General features: G+C 47.1%; 1 long non-coding RNA gene across 1 annotated transcript; it reads right to left on the bottom strand.

The window, feature by feature from the left end:
* Positions 193 to 24,732, bottom strand: LOC110260132. The gene is made up of 3 exons (XR_002342982.1): positions 24,601 to 24,732; positions 13,903 to 13,974; positions 193 to 562 (listed from the first exon to the last, which is right to left on the bottom strand). It is a non-coding gene; the product is annotated as an uncharacterized LOC110260132 (long non-coding RNA).

Below are 25,556 nucleotides of genomic sequence, written 5' to 3'. Positions count from 1 at the left end.
CTTTATGTTACAAGAGGCTAGCAAATAAGAGGTGCTCACTTACTGCTGCCTGAATTAGTAAAATGATAGGAGACCCAAACTACTTTAAAGGAAGTCCCCACAGGTTATCATGGTGCTACAAAAGACCCAAGTACTTTTAAATGGTCCCCCGCAAAGGGAACTGGAGACAAAAAATTGTTTATTATCGCCAAAGAGAAAGCACAGCTCTTTATTGAGTAATAAGAAAAAATAAACTTCTTAGTGCAGAAAATACCCCCCAAAAAATAGTACAGCTCTTTGTCTGAGATGGTTGTCTTCTCACAGTTCCAGCCAGGAAGCAGCTCCCCATTTCCTCAAGAAGCTTTCTCCTGGCAAAGGGCTGAAGGACCTCCCCAGCAGGCCAGCTTTGTGGTAGCTTAAGGTCTAGTCAGAATAATAATCACCAAATGTCCATCGTGCGTTGGGCACTTACAATATGCCAGTGATTCTCAAATGAGGGCAATTTCTTCCCCTTCAGTGGACATCTGTCAATACTGGAGACACTTCTGGTTGTCACAACTGGGAGTAGGAGGTGCTGCAGCATCTAGTGGATAGAGATCAAGTATGCTGCTCAGCATCCTACAGTGTATGGGCCAGCCCCTGACAACAAAGATGATGATCCAGCCCCAGAGGTCAACAGTGTCAAGTCGTGAAACGTATTTATTTTCCAAGACTCTGAGTATTACAAGTACTGTCTCATTTAATCTCATGATACCGATGTATGAGGAAGCACTGTTATTACCGTCATTGCCCCCATTTTCCAAATGAGGAAACTGGGGCCCAGTTATACAAACTGCCCATAGTGACGCAGCCAGAAAGTGGGAGACCTGATTTGAACCCAGGTGGCAAGATGCAGAGCCCCTACTCTCAGCAGCTGCCACATATTGGAGGGCACTACACCCTCGAAATCCATGTAGTTTAACAGTGAGAACCCCAGCTTGTCATCATTCAACCTGGGTTGGGATCCGCACTTGGCTACTTGGTGCCTGCATGATCTCGGGCACAGCGTCCATTGAGGCACATATGCTTCTATTTCCCCACCTGTAAAATGGGGGAAGGATGCCTACCTCTCGGGGTCGTTGTAAGAGTTAAATCCGACAATGACTGTAAAGTGCCTGACAAACCGTCTGACACGCATTAAATAGTAGCTGCTGCTATTACTGTTGTCCTCGTCAACGTCACTATTATTATTCCATTTCCTTGGAGGCCCAGATTCCCTCCCACCCAATCCTAAGGAAACAGAACTCAATTCTGTAGCTGGTCCCAGTGCGCCAGCTGGCTCTCAAGAGACCAGTGGGATGCTGCCTCCCCGGAGCCAGATTCCCCTGCAGAAGGGGGCCTGCACCTCACTTTGGGGAAAGAGGCCTGTTGCTCACGTGTTCAGGGCTCTGGGGCCTGAAGCAGGAGGCTGGACCATTCTGGCTGCTCTCTCTCTCCCGGGGATTGGTTCTTCCTGGTTCCTCCATCGAGAAGCACCTGGGTCCTTCATTATGAGAAGCAGTGACCCTCTGGCCCTGCCCCAGATTCATGCTGTCCTCAGAGGCTCTGTTCCCCAACACAGGGAGGGATATGGCGGCCAAAGGGGAGAGTGGAATTCTTTGAAAAGAAAAATAATTCCTCTCTGCTAACTGTCTGGGAATGCCTATCTTTTGGAAGATGCCAAGAGAATGCAACAGCCAAGTTGGAGAGAATATGCTAGAAAAGCTTCCAAAACATAGGAGCTGGCGTTGATCAAGGCAGTGCTTTCATGAGGCCTCTCAGACCCAAGACCAGTTTCACTTCATGTCTCCATTAATAACAATAATAATATGACGACCCCCCCCCATATGCAGCCCACTGTGTGCCAGGTACTGTTTTAACTGCTTTGCACTCATCATCTTTAATCCTGCAATCAGTGCACCGATTTAGAGGACTGTTGCAGCAACACATAAAAGATGCTTAGGAGCTCGCGAATAGAAAACAATATGCAAGTGTCGGCATCACCATCACCATCACTATTACGACTGCCGTTATTACTGCTCTGCAAGACAGGTGTTCTCTCCGTGGAACAGTAGGGCAACCGGAAGTTAGAGAGGCTCATCTGCTCAAGGCCACTGAGGAGGCAGGCAAGCACAGTGGTTAAACCGACAGGCTTTGGCATCAGGCTGCCAACGTTCAGATCCTAACTCAGCTACCTAGTAACCACATGCTGAATTGGGCATTTTTCCCCCTCCGAGCCTTGTCTCTCCTGCAAAACAAAGACATAGCCTCGAAAAAAGGTTTGGGTGATGATTCAACCTGTTCAGTTGTTTAATTATGAAAACTCAGCTCTGGAGTACAGAAAGTCGAAATTAGAAGATTTGTGTTTTGTGAAGTTTGAACCCTCCCTGCCCTTAAGGAAAGAGGAACTAACTTTCTGTGGCTCTGCTGTTAATGGTCAGAGACGATCATCTTGATCTGCCATAAAGACTACTGTGAGTGACAAGAAGGTAGGCAGGACTGGGGTGGGAGGTGAGAGGGACGGAGCAGGAAGGAGAGGCAGAAAGGAGAGAGGTGATCCAGCACCAGAGGCCCTGAACCAAGTGTGGTTTTGAGTGCGACCAATGCTCAGGAAATGCCAGGTGAGAAGCCAAGAGACAGTGCCAAGACACAGTGCTAAGAGAGACCCCTTGGATCTCAAGACCTCTGCTAGACCAGAGGCTCTCCTGCTGACCACCCCTGCTCAGCTAATCTCTAGGGCTGGAGAGGCATCTGTCCTATGGTCTAGGTCTTCATTCCTGCTAAGTGTATGTGCAAAAGCACACACCTCCCCACCCCTGACAACTGTTAAGACCCAAGGCAACCTATGGACACCCAGCAGGGCAACAAGGAATTCACTCCCTCCCCGACCCATATGTGATATGTTAAAGTGATCCCACTTGGGTATCGTGAGCTGAGTCAGGAGGAGTGGATACCACAACACCCCATTATCCAATGTCATCACCACTATCATTTTCATCATCATCTCAGGTTGGACTGCACGTTGGGAAAGAATCTCCTAAAATCTGCTCTCAAGTCCCTCCAAAGCCTGTGACCCTCCCCAGTGGGGACTGCTTCCTCTGCCCATCCAGTGGTCTGAAAGCAAAGCCATCCTTAACGTTTTTCCTGCCAACTAGGCAGGCTGGTCAGCAAGCCCTCCCCCTGCAGGGAATGGGAATGTAAGAAGTGGCCTAGGTGCCCACTTGCTCTGCCTCCATGGGGAGGGGTTTTTGGGGGAGGACAAGGCTTTTATACACAAAGCAGATGCACCATAAACTCATACACCCCGGGCACAGACACTCCGGGGGAAATGCTGCCGATTTTACCCACTCGTTCCTCTGAAAATAACTGCACACACTACCTGCCAAGTTTCCGGAACAGAACAAGTGCTGAACTGATGGAGAGATGGGGTTTGGGGTAATAGGAAGTGAACCACATTGCATGGCCCATCAACAAGTCTCTGGAAGAGGAAAAGCATTTGTAATGGACTTTATCATGTCAAATGTGTTTTAATAATAGGAATACTAATTTTAAAGCAGCTACTCTGTCCTGGCTCTGCCCTTTACAGACACATTCCATTGAACTCTGCTGGTACTAGAAGTATCACCATTTTTACAGATGAGTGAAGTGAGGCTCAGATAGGTTAAGTAACTGCCCTCAAGTCACACTGAATAAAGTAGTAGAATCACCATCCCAAGCCAGGCATCTCTAATTTCTGAACTCTTTCCTTCTAAAACTGTCTCTCAGACAATCCATTCACCTGTGCTTCTCAAGAATAGATGGGCAAAGTTCCCATCATGGCTCAGAGGTAACTAATCCAACTAGCATCCATGAGGACATGGGTTTGATCCCTGGCCTTGCTCAGTGGGTTAAGGATCTGGTGTTGCCGTGAGCTGTGGTGTAGGACACAGACATGGCTCGGATACCAAGTTGCTGTGGCTGTGGCTGTGATATAGGCCAGCAGCTACATCTCTGATTTGACTCTTACCCTGGGAACTTCCATATGCCTTGGGTGTGGCCCTAAAAAGACAAAAAATTTTAAAAAAAAAGGAATGATGGGCGGAGATATCTTGATAGATAAGAGAGAATAGATGAGGTAGAGACAGGTAGAGTGAGAAGAGTGAGAGAGAGAGATTAGCCAGATGGATAGATAGATAGGTAGATAGATAGACAGATAGGTAAAAGAAAACTGAAAATACCTGTGATGAGTATAAAATATAGCTCTACACCCACTTCCGTAGATGAGGCAGCTGAAGTGCCCAGAGGATGAATGACACTCTATTTCACAGAGTCAGCTGAAATCAGGACTCAATGGTCTCACATACAGTGACTGTGTTGACGGTTTGCCATGTGTCAGGCACTGAACGAGGTGCTAGAGACAAGGCCCCCCTTCATGGAGCTTAAAGCCCAGCAAGGTGGACAGATTGATTGAAAGTAACAATTAATGGCAAAGTTGAGTCTGTGTTGGGCTAGGGAGAACCTCCGTGGTGGTCCAAGGAGCCCCTGATGAGGAGAGGTTTAGCCTGATAGTCTCTGGAAGAGGAAATGTGGGGGAAAATAGAGGGGCTGGAGACAGCATCCACTGGCAGGATGGCAGTAGAGAAGACTTAGGTTAGAGGCCAGATCACATAGGGCTCTGGGGGCCATGCTTACATGTCTGAACATTGTCCTGACAGCAATGAAGCCTCATAGGAGACTGTCCACAGGGGGCTGACATGAGCCGTGTGTGTTTAACAAAGACCCCTTGAGCTGCTGGGTGGTAGCAGAGACCTGTTAGGAGACCCCTGGAGTCATCCACGTGAGGCTTAATGGTGGCTTGAGCAGGTGGGTAGCCATAGGGATGGAAAGAAGAAGGACAACTGGGAAATGTCCAAAGAGAGAACTGAAAAGATGTGCTTGCAGGTGGGGTCAATGGTGGCCAGACGTCCTAGATATCTGAGAACTCTATTTTGAATGCAATGTTTTGTTGTTAGACTTTGTACCCTGATTCTTGGTTCAAAATCTCTGGTCCCCTTTACAGTTCCAGGTAGGTGTCCCAACTCCTGGTTTGGTATTTATTCCTTCCCTATTCCCATCTTCTGTATGAGAGAACTGCCTCACCAGTAAGAGATCTTTTGAGTATGCGTAAAAAAATTTTTTCTGCCGTGGGTGTGGTGCCCACCCCCCGAATAAGAGAATAATGTCACCCCCCAAGATGTTCACATCCTAATCCCTGGAACCTGTAAAGAGGTTACCTTATGTGGCACAGGGATTTAGCAAACGTAGTTAAGTAAGGATCCAGAGATGGGAGATTAGCCTGGATTATCCAGGTGGACAAAAAGTAATCACAAAGGTCCTTATAAGAGGAAGGTGGGAAGGTCAGTAAAAGGAGAGGCGATGAGGGAGGCAGAGGTTGGGGTGATGCACTTTGAAGATGGAAGAAGGGGCTATGAGCGAAGGAATGGAGGAAGCCTCTAGAATCTGGAAAAGACAAGGAAACAGCTCCTTCCCTGGAGCCTCCAGAAGGAACACAGCCCTGCTGACACCTTGACTGTAGTCCCCATGAGACTCACTTTGGACTTCTGACCAGAACTGTAAGGTATTAACTTGTGGTGTTTTAAGCCACTAAGTCTGTGCTAATTTGTTACCACAGCCACAGGAAAATAGTACAATGGGAATCCTAAAGATACAACTATATTTTACATGGAGTTCCCCTCATGGCTCAGCAGAAACCAATCTGACTAGCATCCATAAGGACACAGGCTCAATCCCTGACCTCACTCAGTGGGTTAAGGATCTGGCGTTGCTATGCGCTGTGGTGTAAGTCACAGATGTGGCTTGGATCCCGCGTTGTTGTGGCTGTGGCGCAGGCCGGCGGCTACAGCTCCAATTCGACCCCTAGCCTGGGAACCTCCATGTGCTGTGGGTGCGGCCCTAAAAAGACAAAAATAGTAATAATAATAACATACCTACTTTCATGAAGCCCCATCTACTTGACTTTGGAGATAGTGTTACTAAATATGTTGCATTTCAACAAATATGGGCATATTTCTTCAGTCCCCTCTCCCCAGAAAAAACAAAGTTGATCATATTTTCATGATTCTGAAACTTCTTATCTCAAGTATGTAAATTTAATATAGACTACTTTCTTATTTCCTTCCTTCATGCCTTCCTTTCCTCTTACTACTAAAAGGCCACTCTTAAATTAGTGGTGCATCTTAAAATCAAGAGCATTTTATAATCAACAAAATGAAACAGGCAGTCATCCAGCAGAGTTAAAGCATCACAAATGCAGGGATACTTCTGACTCCCAGTACTTAGAGCAGAGCCTGGCAGGTGGTCATCTAGTTTAGTAATTAAGTGTGTGGTCAAGGAGGGGCTTCAGGGGGAGGGGAGCGGGAAGAAGATGGTCTGGATGTTATCCAAAAGACCCGGCTAAAGGAAGCCCCAAAGCAGAGATGTCCCCTGCCAAGAAATATGGGTTTCTTCTCTCAGTCCTGTTAAGTTCTGTGACTGTAATTCTAATAGGACAATTAATTCTCTCTTGAGAACTCCATGGGGTCACATCAACTCCTTTTAGAGTCTCTAGAGCCATATCATTTCTGAAGAACGTTACCAGGAGGTGGGGGGGATGACAACTCCCTGGAGAGGACAATTGTGAGAGGGCATGGGGCTGGGGAGAAGAGCAGCCTGGAAAAGTCTTAGAGGAGCATAAATCCTGGGGGACATTCCCAGGGAGGTGGCCCAGGACAGGAGGTAGCATGTGTAGATGAGTCAGGCACCAGGCTTGGCTCTGTCCCCAGCCCAGTGGAACATGACCCCCATTTGGAGCTCCAGGGTCTTCCTGTGAACAGGAAGGGTTTGAAACTAGGCAAGGGAATGACAGCTGGGGGTAACCAGTGGGAAAGGAGGCCAAGTGTGAGACCAGTGGCCTGGGGTGGTAGTTGGGGGTTAACAGCCTATGTCAGGCGTTCTCAACAGTGGGGGGCAATTGTGGAGTTGGGGTACTGCTATCCTATTGAGGAGCTAGAGTCCATCACCCTACAACGCATTGAACAGCCCCCTGGATAACAAAGAATTATCTTGCCCAAGATATCAACCAAGTTTGAATAACCCTGGCCTACAGTCTACCAGCATTCAGGTTTGATTTATACTAAAAAAAAAAAGTAGGGGGAGAAAGTATTAGGAAGATAAAATAGGTAGATCATTGAGTGGGTTGGTAGATGGATGATGGACAGGCAGTCGATAGAAACACACAGACAACTCCAGTGCCATCCGTTTCTAGCTGGGATGCCTTCTACCTGACGACCAAGCAGGTCCCAGAATTACAAGTGTGCTCACTTAACAGGCTAACCCACAGCAAACAGCAACTGGGGAGCCAATCGGATGGGTTAAACCACCACAGCTGCCTTCACTCTGTGGGCTTCTCTCTATTTGTCTCCACTGCAAAGAAAAGCAGGGTTAGGGAGCCGCCCAGAGCCGTCCCTCGGGGGGCGGTGAGTTGGGAAGAAGACACTCTCCCTGAAGACCCCTCCAACTTGTGTTACGTCCCCCATTTATATACCCCCACTCTTATAAGCAATGAGATCCTGCTGTGTCGCACAGGGAACTCTATCTAGTCACTTGTGATAGAACATGGTGAAGGATAATGTGAGAAAAAGAATATATATGTAAGTGTGTGTGTGTGTGTGAGTGACTGGATCACTTTGCTGTACAGTTGAAAACTGACAGAACACTGTATACAGACTATATGGGAAAAATCATTATTAAAAAAAAGGAATATTATAAAAAAAATTACATATTATTACATATACACACACACACTCTCTTGTACATACACTTGTCACAAGTGAAATTCAGGAACAACTGGTATTATCAAGTAGGAATTATCTCCCCCACAGGACAGTAAAAGCTCCATGACAGTTGGCACCTGTGTGTCCTGTTCCCAGCAGCATCTCCAGCAAGAACCTGGAGGGCTCATTACTGGTTTGTCAAATGAATAAACAACCGTAGGTGAAAAGGCACTATCAGAACCAGATCCCCACCAAGGCAGCTTTGACAAATGAGATGCCTCAAGAAGGGCTGAAATCAAGGCTGTCTCCCAATATCTGGGTCACAGCATCACCATCCATGGCGGGGGAGGGGAGGTCACCTTTTCTTCCGTCTGCTTAGCTTTATCATCTGGTGCCTCAGAGCCCAGGGGCCCATTCTGAGTCTCTCCTGCTCCCAGCCACATCCACCTTATGAAGTGTGGGAAACGGTGCTCGAAAGAGCAAGTGGGAACGCTGTGGGCCATGTGAAATCAGGGTCTGAAAGAACACGGGTGCAACTCAGACAAATGTGTGGACATGTTTAGCATCTTTATTTTCCTTCTAAGTACCAGTTACTCATCCTGGGCCCAAATGGTGGCAAGTTTTCTTCCCCAAGGGGACAGATTGCAGATACCAGGAAGGTGGGTAGAAGGGAACTTGAGGGGAGCACAGGGTGCGAAGACTGGAGGCCACCTTTGCTGCAGAGCGGGTGAGGGGGGAGAGTGTCAGGAGTGGCTACCTTCCAGGGCAGCTGCAGCCTCCTGCAAGGTTATCTGCAGCGGGCACAGGCTTGAAAGCGACGGGGCAATAAAAGTGAGTCATCGTCACCCAGTGAGAGCCAACTCAGCCGCCCGGGGCTCCATGAAGCGTGTCCCCAGATGCAAAGTTACTCAAATTCTGGAATGAGTTTTGCCTGAATAAAGGACATAAAAATGTCCATGCCCATAAAGACTGGCTGCTGGGTATAGCCAGCGTGGCTGACAGAGCCAGGGAGATCAGCTGACAAGCGCCACCTGAAATGAGCCTCATGCTGGAGACACACAGTGTCATACCCTTTAGAGACATCTGTCCTCGGGCTCCTCACCCAGCTCCCTGGCTGCCTGGCTGTGTGACCTTGGGCAGGAACAACTCCTCTCTGATTTTCAGGTTCCACACACCTAAGTGATCACTAGGTGCCCTTCATACTCAAATTCATGCAATCGCTATGAAGAGCTCCATGCATTACACGTCCCAGGACGGACGTGTGCCTTTTAACCGCAAGTGTCCACTTGCTCCAGCAGGCTACTGGTGAAGGCTCTAGTTTCCAGAATACAGCTGTCCAGGTTCCAATCCTGGCCTCATCGACAATTACCTCTGTGACTTCAGGCAGGCTCCCTACCTTCTCTGGGCCTCTCGTCTTCATGCTCAGGATAATATAACCAACGGAAAGGCAAAGGAATCTTTTCCCAAGTCCCCAACCTCAGGTATCCTTCTTTTGATTGAATTCCCTGTGATCCAACATCTTTGAGCTGAGGTTTCTGGGGCCTTCTGTTTGAGGCAGAATCCAGGGCATCATGACAACCACCACCATCTGCTCTACAGAGCCCCCCCTCCTAGGAAGGTGTTTGTACTTGAACAAGAAAGTTTCAGTGAAGGCAGCAGCACCGAAAAGAGGCTGGGACGTGAGCTTTGAGCCTGCCAATCTCAAGTTACACATTAGTGCCACGATGAACTGACTTGGTCAAATGACTTAACCTGGGCCTCAGTTTCCCCATATCCAACATGAAATTAATCCTATTTCTATGTTCCTTGTAAGGCGGAGACTATCAGGAAGATGCAGCACACCTTGTGCGGTGCTTGGCACACAGCAGGCCCTCCACAAACATTAGCTCCTATGGGCCACCGCCTCCACCTCGCCTTGAGGGAAACCCCAAGGGGTTGGCCCCTGTGTCCCGCTAACCACCTCCTCCCTCCCTTCACTCACTCCTTCTCACTGCCATCTCCAGAGAGGGGCACCCCTGTCCCCAGGTGAGCCCCTTCCACGCTGTGCCCCTCCCGCCACATACAACTGGGTAGATGACCACACGCATGTTCCTGCAGCTGCCCACACTGCTCTGCTCTCCTTTTCAGGCTGTGTGCTCCCGAGGCCACTTGGGCCTCTGTCCCCCATCCTCCCTGCCACCTCCTCCACCCACCTGTATGCATGTGGCACACATGGGAGCACATGTTCCTGCCAGGCTGGCACCGGAGGGAGGAGAGACCCGGCTGCTGAGGCTGAATCAGGAGAGCAGGTCTCATCCCGAATCCACTGCAATCTGGCTTCCTCCCCATGCTGCCTGAACCTGCCCCAGCCACTCCTGACTCCTATGTGCCAAGTCCAGCGCCGTTTCTAGGGTCCTGCATGTCTCCAGGGACCCCATAATTTTGATGACCACCACCCACTGTCACCTTCTCCCTCCTCCTCCCTCCGCTTCTCCGACCCAGCATGCCCCCGCTGTTCTTTCCCTTCCTATTGAAAGTCACTCACTCCCACACTCTTCTACTCCACAGACATTTACTGAGCGCCTACCCTGAGCTGAACGGTGCTGGGACGTGATAAAGAACAAGGCAGGCCCTAAGGAAACAGCATGCTCCTATGGTACCAGGCTTCGCATCAACACCACCTGGAATCAAATCCCAGCTCTGCCTACTTGCTAGCTGTGTGTCCCTCGGCAGCTTGCCTGCCCTCTCTGGGTCTCAGTTACCACCTCCGTAAAATGGGGCTCAATTGTGGGATTTGCATGAATGCCTATCAGGTGTTTGGCACAATGGGTTTCCACTGTTGCCCCACCGTAATCCATTTTCTGCACAGCAGCCAGAAAGATCTTAAAACATAATTTAGGTCTTGGCAAATGCTCACCTAAAACCCCTCCAAAGGCTCCTGTTGCTCAAAGCATAAAATCCACACTCCTCATTGTGGTTCATAAGGCGCCAGCCATCTTGTGACCTCGTGTTGGGCCACTCTTGCCTTGGCTCAAAGTCTAGCCACACACACATTCACTCTTCCATCAGGACTAATATGGTGCTGTTTCCTCTGTTCCTAATGCTGAGCCTTGCCTATCCTCCACCCGCAGCATGGGGCCCTCAGGCTTTCTCCCAGAACAGCTTTCAACCCTTGGGTCTTAGCTTAAACAACAGCACATAGAAAGCCTTCCCCAACCACCAGCGAGCAAATTGTGTCTGTGTCCCCCTCCCCAGGCCCCTATTACCAGCCTGTTGGACCCCTCTCCCCGCTGCTGTATTGGCCACTCCTGGCTCACACTCACTCCTTCTCCAGAGGGGCATCCTTGGCTGAAGGGGGCTGCCTCAGCTTGAAAATACCTTAGAATTTATGTCCTTCTCTCAGCCAGTGACAGCTCTCTGGGCAGGACAGTGTCTGTGATGCAGCTCCTACTCCAGAGCTCCTGTGGGATCAAGTCACAGCTGGATGTCTCCTGAAACCACATATTCAGGCAGCCGCCTTCGCTGCCCTTTCTCCTGAGAGCATCCACACAACACATCACTTACTCAGGAATCTGCATCTCAGACTCTGCTTCTGAGAAACCCAACTTAGGACAGGCTGCATCTTATCTTTCACCTTGGTTTATTTTGGAGCACTTAATCCTTTAAGTTCCCAGACTAAGGAGCAAATCAGAGCTGCAGCTGCCAGCCTACACCACAACCACATCCATGCCAGATCCAAGCCGCGTCCATGACTTATGCCACAGCTTGTGGCAGCACTGGATCCTTAACCCACTGAGCGGGGCCAGGGATCGAATCTGCATCCTCATGGACACGTCAGGTTCTTAACCTACTGAGCCATAACAGGAACTCTTAAATCTTAATTACATGAAATGTCTGTCACATTTCTTCTGCCTTCTACAATACAGGGAAGCTCCATGAGGGCAGGAATCACACTTGTCCAGTCCATCACTTCATGCCCAATACCCGGCGTATGACATAATTCTTCAAATTAATGAGATGGCACATCATAGGGCCTCAAAAAATGTGTTTCCAAAGATTCTTCTCCAGTTTTTTTTCTCTCTCAATGTTCCCCTTGGTCCCCTGTGTTTCCTCTTGGGTGACCTTCCCAGTTCCCAAACTCAGTGGGTCCCAGCATAGGGTTCCCCCACCTAGCGTGGGAGAGGAACTCTTCCCAGAATCCTCTAATTCTGCCAGGAGCACCAGCTTTCCAGAGCCCTGGCTGGAAACGGGGTGCTGTTTCTGACCCACTCATCTCAGCCCCCCCGTAGCCAGTCAGTGGTTCACCTGTCCAAGTCAACACGTATACACGCTCCTCTTCTCCCGCTCCATGCTCAAACCCATGTTCCCTCATTTCCACGCTGCAAGAGCCTCTGCACAGACACTCCCCACATCCAACCTTCGGCCCTCCTGCATCCGTTCTACACCAGCCTAAAATTACCAACACTCCCCAGGAATCACAACCTTCCCTCTCACAGCCACCCTGTGGAGCCCACAGAGCCAGATCCCAATAGGTAAAGGTACGTTAACCTTACCTTCAAAGCCCCAGCAAACAAGGGTAAGGATGGGAACTTCATCCTAGATCTACTATGTCCAAATCCAGTGCGGAAGGCTGTATTTTTTTTTTTTTTTTTTTTTTTTGTCTTTTAGGGCCGTACCAGCAGCATATGGAGGTTCCCAGGCTAGGAATTAAATCAGAGCTATAGCCACCGGCCTACACCACAGCCACAGCAACTCGGGATCTGAGTCGCATCCACAACCTACACCACAGCTCACGGTAACGCCAGATCCCTAACCCACTGAGCGAGGTCAGGGATTGAACCCGCATCCTCATCGATGCTAGTGGGGTTTGTTAACCACTGAGCCATGATGGGAACTCCCTCCTGTTTTTTGTTTTTTTGTTTTTTAAACAAACCCTCCAGGGCATTTAATAGGCTGAGAAGCCAAAGGTCAAAGGCCAGACAGATTGAATGGACAGGGGAGATCTTTACATCAATAAGCTATAGGCTCAGCAGAAACAAATCTGACTAGCATCCATGAGGACACAGGTTCGATCCCTGGCCTCTCTCAGTGAGTCAAGGAACCGGCACTGCCATGAACTGTGGTGTAGGCCACAGACGCGGCTCAGATCCCACGTTGCTATGGCTGTGGCCTTGCTGTGGCTGTGGCATAGGCTGGCAGCTACAGCTCCGATTCAAACCCTCGCCTGGGAACCTCCATATGCCAGGAGTGCGGCCCTAAAAAGACAAAAAAAGGAAAAAAAAATTCAATAAGTTATAACTGTGAATCTTGGGGTTATGTCCAAGAGCTCAAAGCACAAAAGACCCTGTGGTTCGCTCTTTCTAGGGGACCTCCAAGCACCCTCTTAAAGGGTGAGTAGAGTTCACAATGCACACAAAGAAGGAGGAGGGCTCCAGACAGAGAGGGCAGCCTGTGCCGGACACCAGGGGCTGCCGCAAGGACAGCATCGCAAATAGGGAGCAATGACTGTATTACGAGTGAGCAGAGCATGCGGGGGAGTGGGGGGAAAAGAACCTGAGGCTGCCTTGGGGTAGGGGAAGGCCAGATGGGGAAGGGCTTGGCAGGGTCTCTGAGGAGCCTGGAGTTTCTCCGGAAGCCACCAGGAGGTCCCAGAGGTCAGGCTGGGGTCTGGCCAGAGTAGCTTCCCTTGGCTGGGAAATGGCCCTGAGTGGGGTTAGCAGTGAGGTGGCTGTGGCAATAAAGAGTTTATAAAGAAATAAAAAGGCCTGAATGAAGCCCATAAAGGTGATTTATGCCCCTTCTGCAGCACATCTCTTGGCTTGCATTAGAATCACAGCTCCCCGCTAAATTGTGAGGTACTCAAGGAGAACTAAAGCCTGCTAATGCATTGGCTAAAGAGGGTTTTTCAACCTTGGCACCAATGACATTGGGGGCTGATAATCCTCTGCTGTGGGAGCTGTCCTGTGCACTAGAGGGTGTTGAGCAGCATCCTTCAACCTCACCCACTAGATGCCAGTAGCATCTCCCATGCTCCAAATGTCTTCAGACATTGCCAACTGTCCCCTAGTGACAAAAGGACTATCCGTTGACAACCCCTGGGCTGTGAAAGAGTAATGGGCTGTGGAGTTCTATGTACCTTGGCTCTGCCGCTTCCCAGCTGAGTGCCTTGAGAAGAATCCTTCATCTCTCTGTGCCTCTGTTTCCTCACCTGTCAAGTAGAGATAATGAAGTAGTAACCTCATAGAGTCTTTGCAAGAATTAAATACATTGATTCAGGCGAAGTGCACAAGGTAAATACTCGGTGAATGCCAGCTATCACTGGCATATTTTAAGGAAACGAGCACTTAGCCTAAGGCTGGACAGATATTAAGTGCTAACAAATGTCACTATTGCTACTTCTATTATTATTTCCTCACTCATACCTGTAACATTCCCTCTGGCACTTGAATGGGTCTTGCGGATGGGAAGGAGGATGGGGATGCCTACTAAGATATGACCTTGCCACTGCTGACATATTCTCATCATCTCTGGGCACAGCAAAAGTTTGGGGGTGGTTATGGGGCCCACATTATAGCAGCCACTCTCCCCACCCAAGAATTTCAAAAAGGCATGTTCCAAGGAATACTACACTCAAAAGCTATTTCTTCTTAAAAAAAAAAAAAAAAAAGTTTGCAGGGCAGAAAATGCAAGGTATCCCATTCCTTTCTGAGCAAATTAGGCATGTTCAGTTAATGAAGGTTCTGAGAAGTCCTGCAGCCATTGTTATTGGATTTTAACCTCTCAGAAATCAGGAATCAAGTCTAGCTCACTATACTATCCCCATTGTGTGAACAATGATGAACAAAAGGGGCACTTGATAAGCCTGTGGAAAATAAATAAATGAAATGAGTATTTATATGAATGAACTTGTTAATTTAAAAAGCCAGTCTGGGAGTTTCCTTGTGGTGCAGAAGGTTAAGAATCCAACATTGTCACTGCAGCAGCTCAGGCTGCTACTGTGGTATAGGTTCAATCCCTGACCTGGGAACTTCCACATGCTGCAGGTGTGGGCCCCCCCCCAAAAAAAAGTCTGTTTAAGCCAGTGTTTCCCAACTTTCTCAACCACTGCAGCATGGGTGTCCCCTAGAACTAATCCCTCCCTCTCCACCACACAGACACACTTTGGAAAATACAGCCCCTCCCTGGGATGGCAAAGCAAAAGACAATGACTAAAAGACAGGGGTGCCCACAGTACACGTTTCTGGCTCATGTGGTTTGCAGTGACTTCATCGTCCATTAAAATTAATTGAAAACATTTTACTTTAGCTCCAATATGAGCCCAGAGAGACGAAAAGAAAACGCACTCTTAGTGACTCTTGACAAAAGGACTCCGTTTTTAAAAAGAAATGTGACAACAACCTATGTGCCATTTGGTGGGCAGTGAAGTGGTGAAGCAAAGGTCACCCATACAGGTAACATCAGCTTCACGCCTCACATTCAAAAAAGTGTCTGGCACTGCAAAGGCCGTAGTTCCTACACCCCAAAAGACTAAGCTTATCCCAAGTAGTGGTTCTGTTCAATGGTGACTCTGTGCAATGGCCCTTAGGGCAAAGGTCAAGACAACTGCCTACTGCAAAGTCAGTTTCAGGTTCTGATTTTTTTTTCATGTATATATATTTAGTAAGCAAAATAAACCATTGTTGAAAAGCTTGCTCCAGGGGCACAAAACAGAAGTGGGGGGAACCTTGGTTGAAATGAGGGCTAACATCTGTACTGGGCTCACTTGTGTGAGCTCATCTAAACCTCACAACAGCCCTAAAAAGTGGATCCTAGTGTCATTCCCATTTCACAGATGAGTATGTTGCGGCTCTGAGAGGTAAAGCGATCAGGCCCAGTACACAGAGCTGGTGAGGACAGGACTGGCCTGTGGACCACTGTCTTAACACCAGTGATACCTCGGTAATTTGCAATAATCACCAATGCTATTTTTTAAGAAAAGTTTTAACATGCACTTTGATTGTCCATGTATACCATTAATGCTGCCATGAGATATGTAGTCGGAGTATGAAAGGAATGCAGCGTCAGAATGTGTCTGTCTATGCCTGAGAGATATTAGATTCCTTCCAGTACTTTATTCTTATACCCCTTGATACCTAAATGACACGGAAGGCAAGATACAGCTACCAGGTGGCAATAAGAGGTAATTACCCCTTATTGCCTTCTTTCATGCTCCTTGTATTTGCCAAAAGGGTTTAAATCAAACAGAAAACTTCTGGGATAGTAGCCCATCTTGCATAATTTTAATGAATCGATTCCAAAAGACATTCAGAACAGTAACAGCCCCACCTCACTCTGAGGCCTCTCCCCGACAAAAAAATTACTTGATCCCTTTGTAAACACTGGACTAGGACTCATTTCATCCCTAGCTTAATCTGAATAGCAGATATTAGCCCTCTACAGACAAAGAGACAGATGTTCAGAATGGTTGAGGGTCCCGCCCAAGGTCACAGCAGCTGGTAGAGGACACAAGGAGGGTTCTAAATCAGGTCCTTATTTCCAAATACTCCGATCCTACTGCCTTACATCATTTAAGGTAAATTCACACAACAAGCCCCACGGGGGGAAAATAAATGGTTTCATCACATGTCCTCACAAGAGCTGGAGATATTATAAACGTTATTGAACTTGAGGTTCTGCTAGTTGAGAACTGTTACCAGTTAAATCGCTGTTTCTTTCTGTTCTGAACTACATCAGGCTTGTTGATAAGACTGGCAGGTCAGCAGAGTGACGGTAACGATAACCCTGAGGTGTAACGGCCAAAACCCTTATGCGGGAGGACCAAGACCAGATAATTCAACTCAGATATGGGTGGGGCATGGTATTGAGGCCAACAATTTTAAAACCTGTATTAACAATGACACTTCTGATATCCTTTCTTTCTGCAAATGTGACATGTAAAAAATAATAATTTTATTATTTTTCCCATATTAATTACAGATCAAGTGGAGATGTTAAATCTCTCTGCAGGTTTCATTTCTTTTTGGTACAAACGCAGTTTGTCATATTCAAACACCACATCCCTGACACTACTCCTTGCTCTTGAAAGACTAATAACAATGCATCAACTGCTACAAGGTATTTCTTGCTCTGGTTGAAAAATTTTCAAAAATCCCTAGGTGACCATTTCTTCCTAGGCTTTTACAAGGTCACTGCTGTTCTCCAGGGATCCCATCCCAAACTGTTGGGGCGAGGAGAGTCAGAGATGTGTCAATGCCAGAACTCTCCCCCAAATATTTTGAATCCATACTGAACACTCATATATTAATTCAATAAACTGTTTTTGACCAGTTGTCTTGTATATGAAGCACCTTTCCTGCCACTGGGGCTAGAAGCTAGGACAAAAGAGGACCAGGCCTTGCCACCTAGTGAGAAGGAGGGAGGGAGGTAAAAAAATAAACAAAGTAACATCTGCAATGGGTAGAATTAAGTCTCTCCCAAAAGATATACCAGTTCAAGTTCTAACACCTGGGAAGTCAAGGCTAAAGGAGGGCAGATGACAGACCAGCTATAACCATTCTTTTAAAGGAGGGAGGAAGGGATGGAAAAGGAGATCAGAGCTGTGATGAAACCTCATAGGTGGGTTTTGAGCAGGGAGTCACATGACCTGACTCTACATTCCTGAATGTCCCCAGACCCCACCACCCTAACCCCCACCCCGCTATAGTGGAGACTAAACAAAACATTCCCTGTGATCCTGAAAGTAACAGAATCACAGAAGAAAGGGCCCAGAGATGCCACTCGGGTCTAGCACAACGGGTAACAGAAAGGTTCTATGTTAACGGGCTGACTTTTGAATTACATTTTCATTTCCATGGCTCCTTTTTAATGCCTGTCCCCTCTTAAACAGTGAGGTTAGCTCTGGGAAGAAAGAACTGACTTGCTCATAACAGTCCTTAACACTCAGCACTGTGTCCTGGCACATATTAACGTTCAATAAATATTTGTTGAATGAATTAGTGCTTCAGAAGCCAAAAGTTTGTGTTGTTGTTTTTTCTTTTTTTGTTAATTGCAGTAAAATAGACATAGCAAAATTTACTATTTTAACATTTGTAATGTGCCGTTCAGTGGCATTAAATACATTCATTCCCATTGTTGTACAAAAGTCACCACTATTCATCTCTAGAACTCATCTCATCATTCTAAACTGAAACTGTGTACCCACTAAACAATAACCCCCATGATCCCCTCCCCTCCAGCCCCTGGAGATTCAGAGAAATTGTAACCTCCCAAGGTCACACAGTTTTGAGTGGCAGTTTGAGACTGGAGCACGGTTTTAGATGGTGGAAAGAAGGTTTGAGAAACCTGAATGATTTGCTTTGTATCTTTCAACGCACCCTTGGCATTTCATCCAGAAGGAGCTTCCTTCTTTATAAACTTTGTGTCCTTAAATCATATCTTGATGGGATTTGGCCAGGCAAGTAGGTAGGACAAAAATACCACATTTACAGGACAGAAGTGCTAAATATCACATATTTTCCTTAAGAATATGAGAATCATAAAAATCAGTAAGCATCGATAAGCTTCACACAAAAATCAGTAAGCTTAACACGAGCGAGCAAGCCTCCTGGGATCCTGAGTTCATTTTTACCTAGTCAGCAATTTCAGGGGATCCAGAGTCACCCAAGGCCACCAAGCTTGTAAAGCTCTCTGAAATCCACTTTAATTATTCAGACTGGCCAAGAGCAGTTCACCAAATTAAGGAGGGTAGACAATTAAGAAAACTGAGTTTTCAAACAAGTACAAGAACAACTTGCCAGTGCTTCACAGATAAATGTCAACTGGATTAACTAACATTTATTGGGGTTATTTATTTGCTTTTGTTTACATGCCATCCATTCATTCCATAAATACTTACTGAATGCTTGCTCTGTGCCAAACACAAAATGCCTCATGTACATCTTCCCAACAGCCCTACAACATTGATACTATTATTATTATTGTCTTTTGGGTTTTTTGTTTTTTTTTTTAGGGCCGCACCTGTGGCATTTGGAGGTTCCCAGACTAGGGGTTGAATTGGAGCTGCAGCTGCAGGCCTACACCACAGCCACAGCAACACAGGATCTGAGCCGAGTCTGCAACCTACACTACAGCTCACAGCAACACCAGATCCTTAACCCACTGAGCAAAGCCAGGGATCAAACCCATCTCCCCACGGATACCAACTGGGTTCGTTAACCACTGAGCCACAATGGGAACTCCTGATATAATTATTATTATTATTATTACTATTCTATTTTACGGATGAGCAACCTAAGGCTCAGAGAGGTAACTGTCTTTTCTGAACTGGCAATCAGGAGACAAGACACCACTGTACCTACGTGTGGCTGAACCACGCTGACTCCATTCTCTCAGCTTCATCCTACGCCCTCCCCTTCTGCATGACTGAGCTCTAACCTACTCACAAGGAATGCGCCCACACCAGGTTAAGTTCTGTATCAGCTTTTACCCTTGTCTCATCTGATATGAAAACTGGCCAAATGCCTTTGCTGCACAGATGGTTAATGGTCATGAGACACCCCCCGCCCCCAGGGGGGAAGAGAAAAACCCCGGTACCTGTTGGGGCAGACACACTTCTCACTTGGTCGTCAAGACTCTTTTTTCAGCTTTGGCCCTTCTAAATCCTGCTGAACCCTTTCAATGGCTTGGAGTGCAGCTGCAAATGCCTCTGGGTCTGCACCCACCACACCCAGTCTGTATGTGAGGTGCCCACAATAAACTTCATAATTGCACTTTAGGGAGTCGCCTGCTTCATTTTTTCAGCCTCAAATTCCTCCCCAGTTTGGAGGATATGATTAAATATGCCCACCTTCTAACAAATCTATAAGAACAATGAGACAGGGCATTTGTCATCCAGTCTCAGAAAAAGTTAGAATATGTAAAATTCAGTAATATCAAAGAGAGATCTTGGAGTTCCCATTGTGGCTCAGCAGAAACAAATCCAACGAGCATCCATGAGGATGCGGGTTCGATCCCTGGCCTTGATCAGTGGGTTAAGGATCTGGCATTGCCAGAGTTCCCGTCGTGGCGCAGTGGTTAATGAATTCGACAAGGAACCATGAGGTTGTGGGTTCGGTCCCTGCCCTTGCTCAGTGGGTTAATGACCTGGCGTTGCCGTGAGCTGTGGTGTAGGTTGCAGACTCGGCTTGGATCCCGCATTGCTGTGGCACTGGCATAGGCTGGAGGCTGCAGCTCCAATTCAACCCCTAGCCTGGGAACCTCCATATGCCGCGGGAGCGGCCCAAGAAATAGCAAAAAGACAAAAAAAAAAAAAAAAAAAAAGAATATGTCTCTCCAGCTAAGAAGGTATTCTGGAGGACTACTTGAAATACATATACAGAAGTGCTTTTCAAAAGTGCTTTTTAAATCTTAACACGTGAGTTAAATGCAAGGCATTCTAAGCTATAATACAAGGCATTATAAGTATAGCTCTTGGCTTTGTTAATTCTCTGGCAATTGAGAAAGAATTCTCAGACTAGTAATAGTAATACTAACCAAAGCATAAACAATGGGTGAATAGTTCGCCCAAGTTTACCATTACACCTGACTTTTTTTTTTTTGTCTTTTGTCTTTTGTCTTTTGTCTTTTTAGGGCCGCACCTGTGGCATATGGAGGTTCCCAGGCTAGGGGTCCAATCGGAGCTGTAGCCACCGGCCTATGCCACAGCCACAGCAATGCCAGATCTGAGCCATGTCTGCAACCTACACCACAGCTCACGGCAACACAGCATCCTTAACCCACTGAGGAAGGCCAAGAATCAAACCTTCAACCTCATGGTTCGTAGTCGGATTCATTTCTGCTGAGCCACAACAAGAACTCCACACCTGACTTTTTGATGGCCAAAAAGAATTGCATCATACTGAATTATACTCTCTGAGCTGTGTTTTTTTCACTCCACAAAAAAATCATAAATATGTTTTCACTATTTTCATGCAATCCCTTCAAAGAGCCCTACAATGTTCCCATAGATAAAAATATCTTAAATCAACCAACTTCCTAGCTAATCTCATTCATTTTCAGGATTTTATTTATTTACTTATTTATTTATTTACCTTTTTTTTCTTGGGGCCACACCCACAGCATATGGAAGTTCCCAGGCCAGGGGTCGAATCGGAACTGCAGCTGCCAGTCTACACCACAGCCACAGCAACTCAGGATCGGAGCTGCATCTGTGACCTACACCACAGTTCACAGCAACGTGGGATCCTTAACCACTGATCGAGGCTAGCGATCAAACCCCCATCCTCAGGGATCCTAGTCGGATTCACTTCCACTGAGCCACAAGGGGACTCCCTCATTTCCAGGACAATAAATACCATCTAAGTGATGCTGACTTATGAATGTATGTCTCTGCTCCATTCCTTCCTAAGTTTTAAGATTCTATACCTGACTGCCTGATTGACCTCTTCACTCAGATATGTCATAGGTATTGCAAACATAGTGAGCCCGCAATAGTGAGCCCTAAGAGAAACACTGATTTCCTCCAGTTTCTTTCTTTTTTTTTTATTAAAATATAGTTGGTTTACCATGTTGGGCCAGTTTCTGCTGTACCACAAAGTGACCCACTCACACATAGATATACTTTTCTTTCCTCCAGTTTCTTATATCCACCTTTGGACCAGCTTTTTCATTCTGCTGTTTCCCTTTTATAAGAACTATGCTTTTCAAAATTTTGAGAATTACATTTAAGACTCACCATGAAGATACGGTATTCACCACCCTCTTCTATACTACTTTTTGTACTCCTCAGACTGTTTCTTGGAAGGAAGGAATTACAACAGTCCATGACTCCCTCCTTCACAGCCAGGAAATACCTGGAAGTGAATGGCCTCTGCCAGACTTCCTTGAAAATAGGCTAGTGGTATTTACTAGCAGAAAGAGACCAGGGAGACCTTGTCACTAAAATGCTTTTAGCAGAATATACCTGGTGTGTTTAGATTGCTTATTTTGAGTAAGCCTGGAATTTGTGGGCAATGGCTGGCTAGAGAACAGGAAGTAATCACGCAGACATTTCTCCCTATGTAATAATGGAGGATAAAACTAGGCAACCACAAAGCCAAAATTGCTTCCTCCAAGGACAATGATCCATACCTATCACTGGGTGCTCTGTGATTAATCTAAAACCAACTGAGAACACTCAGGAAGCTGTAGCTGACAGACTTGGGCTCCTCCATAAAAAGTGCAATGTTTGTGACCACTTCTTGCTTGCAATTTTTTTTTTTTTTTTCTTTTTAGGGCCACACTTGGCACACGGAAACTCCCAGGCTGGGGCTAGAAATGCAGCTACAGCTGCCGAACTACACCACAGCCACAGCAACACAGGATCCAAGCCGCGTCTGTGACCTACAACACAGCTCACGGCAACGCTGGATCCTTAACCCACTGAGCGAGGCCAGGGATCAAACAGCAACCTCACAGTTACTAGTTGGATTTGCTTCTGCTGCACCACAACGGGAACTCTTTGCTTGCAATTTTTAAATTCCTAGTTAGGATTAGTGTTAGATTAGATATATTATTTGATTTGATTTATCTAAACTCTGTGCTGATACAATTTCCTTAAGGAAATATCCTCTAAATAGAATTACTTAAAATTTTGAAAGTGAAACAGAATTTTTTAAAATAGGAATTGATTTTTTTTTTTTTTTTTTTTGGAAAATGAAAATGCATGCACCTTTAAAATGCTGATCCAGGAGTTCCCATTGTGGCTCAGTAGTAACGAACTTGGCTAGTATCCATGAAGATACCGGCTCCATCCCTGGCCTCACTCAGTGGGTTAAGGATCCAACATTGCCGTGGCTGTGGTGTAGGCTGGCAGCTGCTGCTCCGATGTGACCCCTAACCTGAGAACTTCCATATGCTGCAGGTGCGGCCCTAAAAATAAAAAAAAATTAAAAAAAAATAAAAAATGTTGATCCAGACTGTGACATTATCCTCCCTTCAGAGTCTTACCTGCTTTTAATGATACCAAGAGGGCATGAGTGTGCCCCCTTCACACACACTCCAGCTCTGGGCTCTGTATCATCTTTGCCACCATGATCAGTAGAAAACGAAGGCCTCTCAGAGTTCCCTCTTTGGCGCAGTGGGTTAAGAATCTGACTGTAGCAGGTTGCTGTGGAAGCACAGTTTCCATCTGTGGCCTGGCACACTGGGCAAGGATTGAGCATTGCCCCAGCTGTGGGTCAGATTCAATCCCTGACCAGGTTACTTCCATATACTGTGGGTGTACCCATAAAAACATATAAAAGAAAATAAAGGAAAGGAAAAGAATAAAGAACGCAAAGGCATCTCATTTCTAGAGTAAGAGTGATCTGATCGCATGGGGATGAGAGATCAGCCACGTCGAGTAGGAGGCCACATCCTTGGAGAGGGTGAAAGAAGACAACACCCTCTCCCTAAACCTGCCATCTCCCATCAGCCATCACCCTGCACCTGCCTTCCTGACACGTGCCCACCTCAGTCATACCTGGCAACAACTCGCCGAGAAACCAGACGTTCAACAAGAGTAGAAGACCTCGGACCAAGTGGAAGAGACAGACCTGTGTGCTGTAGATACCAGAGCCCGGGTATACAGGCTGGAGCCCTGGAGCTCTCCCGGTCATTTCACTTCTCTGGAAATGAACTTCACAGACAATTCTGCCAACTCTCCAAGTTTACAGGAAAGAAAGCCAAAGCTCAAGGCACTTGAGGTTCATCTTTTCTTCATTCACCAAGTATCTGTGGAGTGGCTAATGTATTCACTGTCAGGCATCGTGCTGGGAGATGGGGCAGAGAAGGAAACAAGACACACTTGTTCTGGACCTCACAGTGCTCACGGTCCAGGGCTGGCGATGGGGAGGGGGGCTTCACATAAGTGTGGGCCAGGGACCGCTTCGAGAATCTCTTCAAAATGTTTTTCTTCTCAAAAAATTAAACTAAGTAATTGCACATGCACACGCCCACACATAAACACAATTCAGATGATAAATTCTGGGAGATTCACTGACTCCTAGAAGCCCATCCATGGATCCTCAATATAAAACATACTGTTTTATATATAAAACATACTGTCCTTGCACTAGGTCATTATATTTTGAATCCTTAACCAGCCTATCAAGTAGAAGTGAACAGTCTCATTATAACAGAGGAAGAAACCAACATGCCACAGAGCTAACACTCACACATTCAGATCACATTAGATGGGCTATTTGGGCTCAAGTTTACAGAAGTTTGTTCTGGCAAATTCATGAAGGAAGGGAATGAATGGAGAGGAGATCTTGGAACTTGAAGAATCAAAAAGAAGGCCATGGAATTGGACTTAAAACAGTAGGAATCAGGGAAGCTCTGCAGCTGTACTTTCCTGCCCTCTGCACACACCCCCCACCCCATCTTTGTATAACTGTTGTTTAAAAAACAAGAAGGGAGTTCCCGGTGTGGCTCAGTGGAAAGGAATCCGACTAGCATCCATGAGGACACGGGTTTGATCCCTGGCCTCGCTCAGTGGGTTAAGGATCCGGCGTTGCCGTGAACTGCTGGTCACAGACACGGCTGGGATCTGGTGTTGCTGCGACTGTGGTGCAGGCTGGCGGCTACAGCTCCAATTCAACCCACAAGACGCCAGGGCCCGAATGGAATCTCTGAGGCTAAGTCCCACGTCACCAAACCCAGGCCGAACTCCATCCCAGTTTCGGCGCTCTCAGGAATGGAGCCTCAAACCAGTCACTCAGGAATCGCCTGGTCAGCCTAGTTCTGTCACCGGGGAAGCCCGTTAATAATTCCAGGGAAATAAAAACACAAGCTGGGTGATAAAATGAAGTCTAACCTTTTTTTTTTCCCTTTGTGCTTAGTCTAGTTTCACTGGCCGCCTGCAGAAGCCTCGCACCGACACTTCAGGCCAGAGTCCTCGTGGGGAATGGCAGCGCCGGCAGGGCCGTGTGCAGAGACGCTGCGCGGGGCACCGCGTCCCCCAGTCTCGCAACGCGCCTGCGCCTGAACCCGGCGAACCCCGCCCTCTCCTGGTGGCCGCGACCCCTAAAGCAGCTGGGCCAACAGGCTTTCTGGGAGAGCAGGGACCCTGGAGGTCGCATCTCTCCACTCTTTGATCCAAGAATGAAGCTTTCTTTTCCTTCTGTATGGAACTCGGTCTCCGTGTGTTGACTGGAAGGACACTGGGCAGAAGGACCTTGCTGGGGACCAACCAGTAACAGGACATCTGTCTCATAAACCCCCTGCCATCCCCTAAAGAAAAGTGAGCTTGCAGTAACCAACCTACTTTTTGCCCGGTATAACTCCTCGTTCCTGCTCCCTTCTGCCTATAAGAGTCATCCTGTACAGCTCCTCAGAGCTCCTTTCTATCTGCTAGATTGGATGCTGCCTGATTCTAATTGGTTTTTGTTCAAATAAACGCTTAAAAATATGGGAGTTCCCATCGTGGCTCAGGGGTTAACGAACCCAACCAGTATCCATGAGGATGCAGGCTTGATCCCTGGCCTCACTCAGTGGGTTAAGAATCCAGTGTTGCCGTGAGCTGTGGTATGGGTTGCAGACACAGCTCGGATCTGGCGTTGCTGTGGTTGTGACTCTGGCCAACAGGCTTTTTTGGTTGTGACTCTGGCCAACAGGCTTTTCCGGGAGAGCAGGGACCCTAGCCTGGGAACCTATATATGCCATGAGCGTGGCCCTAGAAAGACAAAAGACCAAAAAAAAAAAAAAAAAATTTGTTTGAAATATGCCTTACTGTATCTTTTCCCACCGTCCTCAAAATTTAGAGCCCTGAAC

The sequence above is a fragment of the Sus scrofa genome, chromosome 3, assembly GCF_000003025.6.
Source record: "Sus scrofa isolate TJ Tabasco breed Duroc chromosome 3, Sscrofa11.1, whole genome shotgun sequence".
Classification (NCBI taxonomy): Eukaryota; Metazoa; Chordata; class Mammalia; order Artiodactyla; family Suidae; genus Sus; species Sus scrofa.
This window is presented reverse-complemented; position numbering and strand designations above follow the sequence as displayed.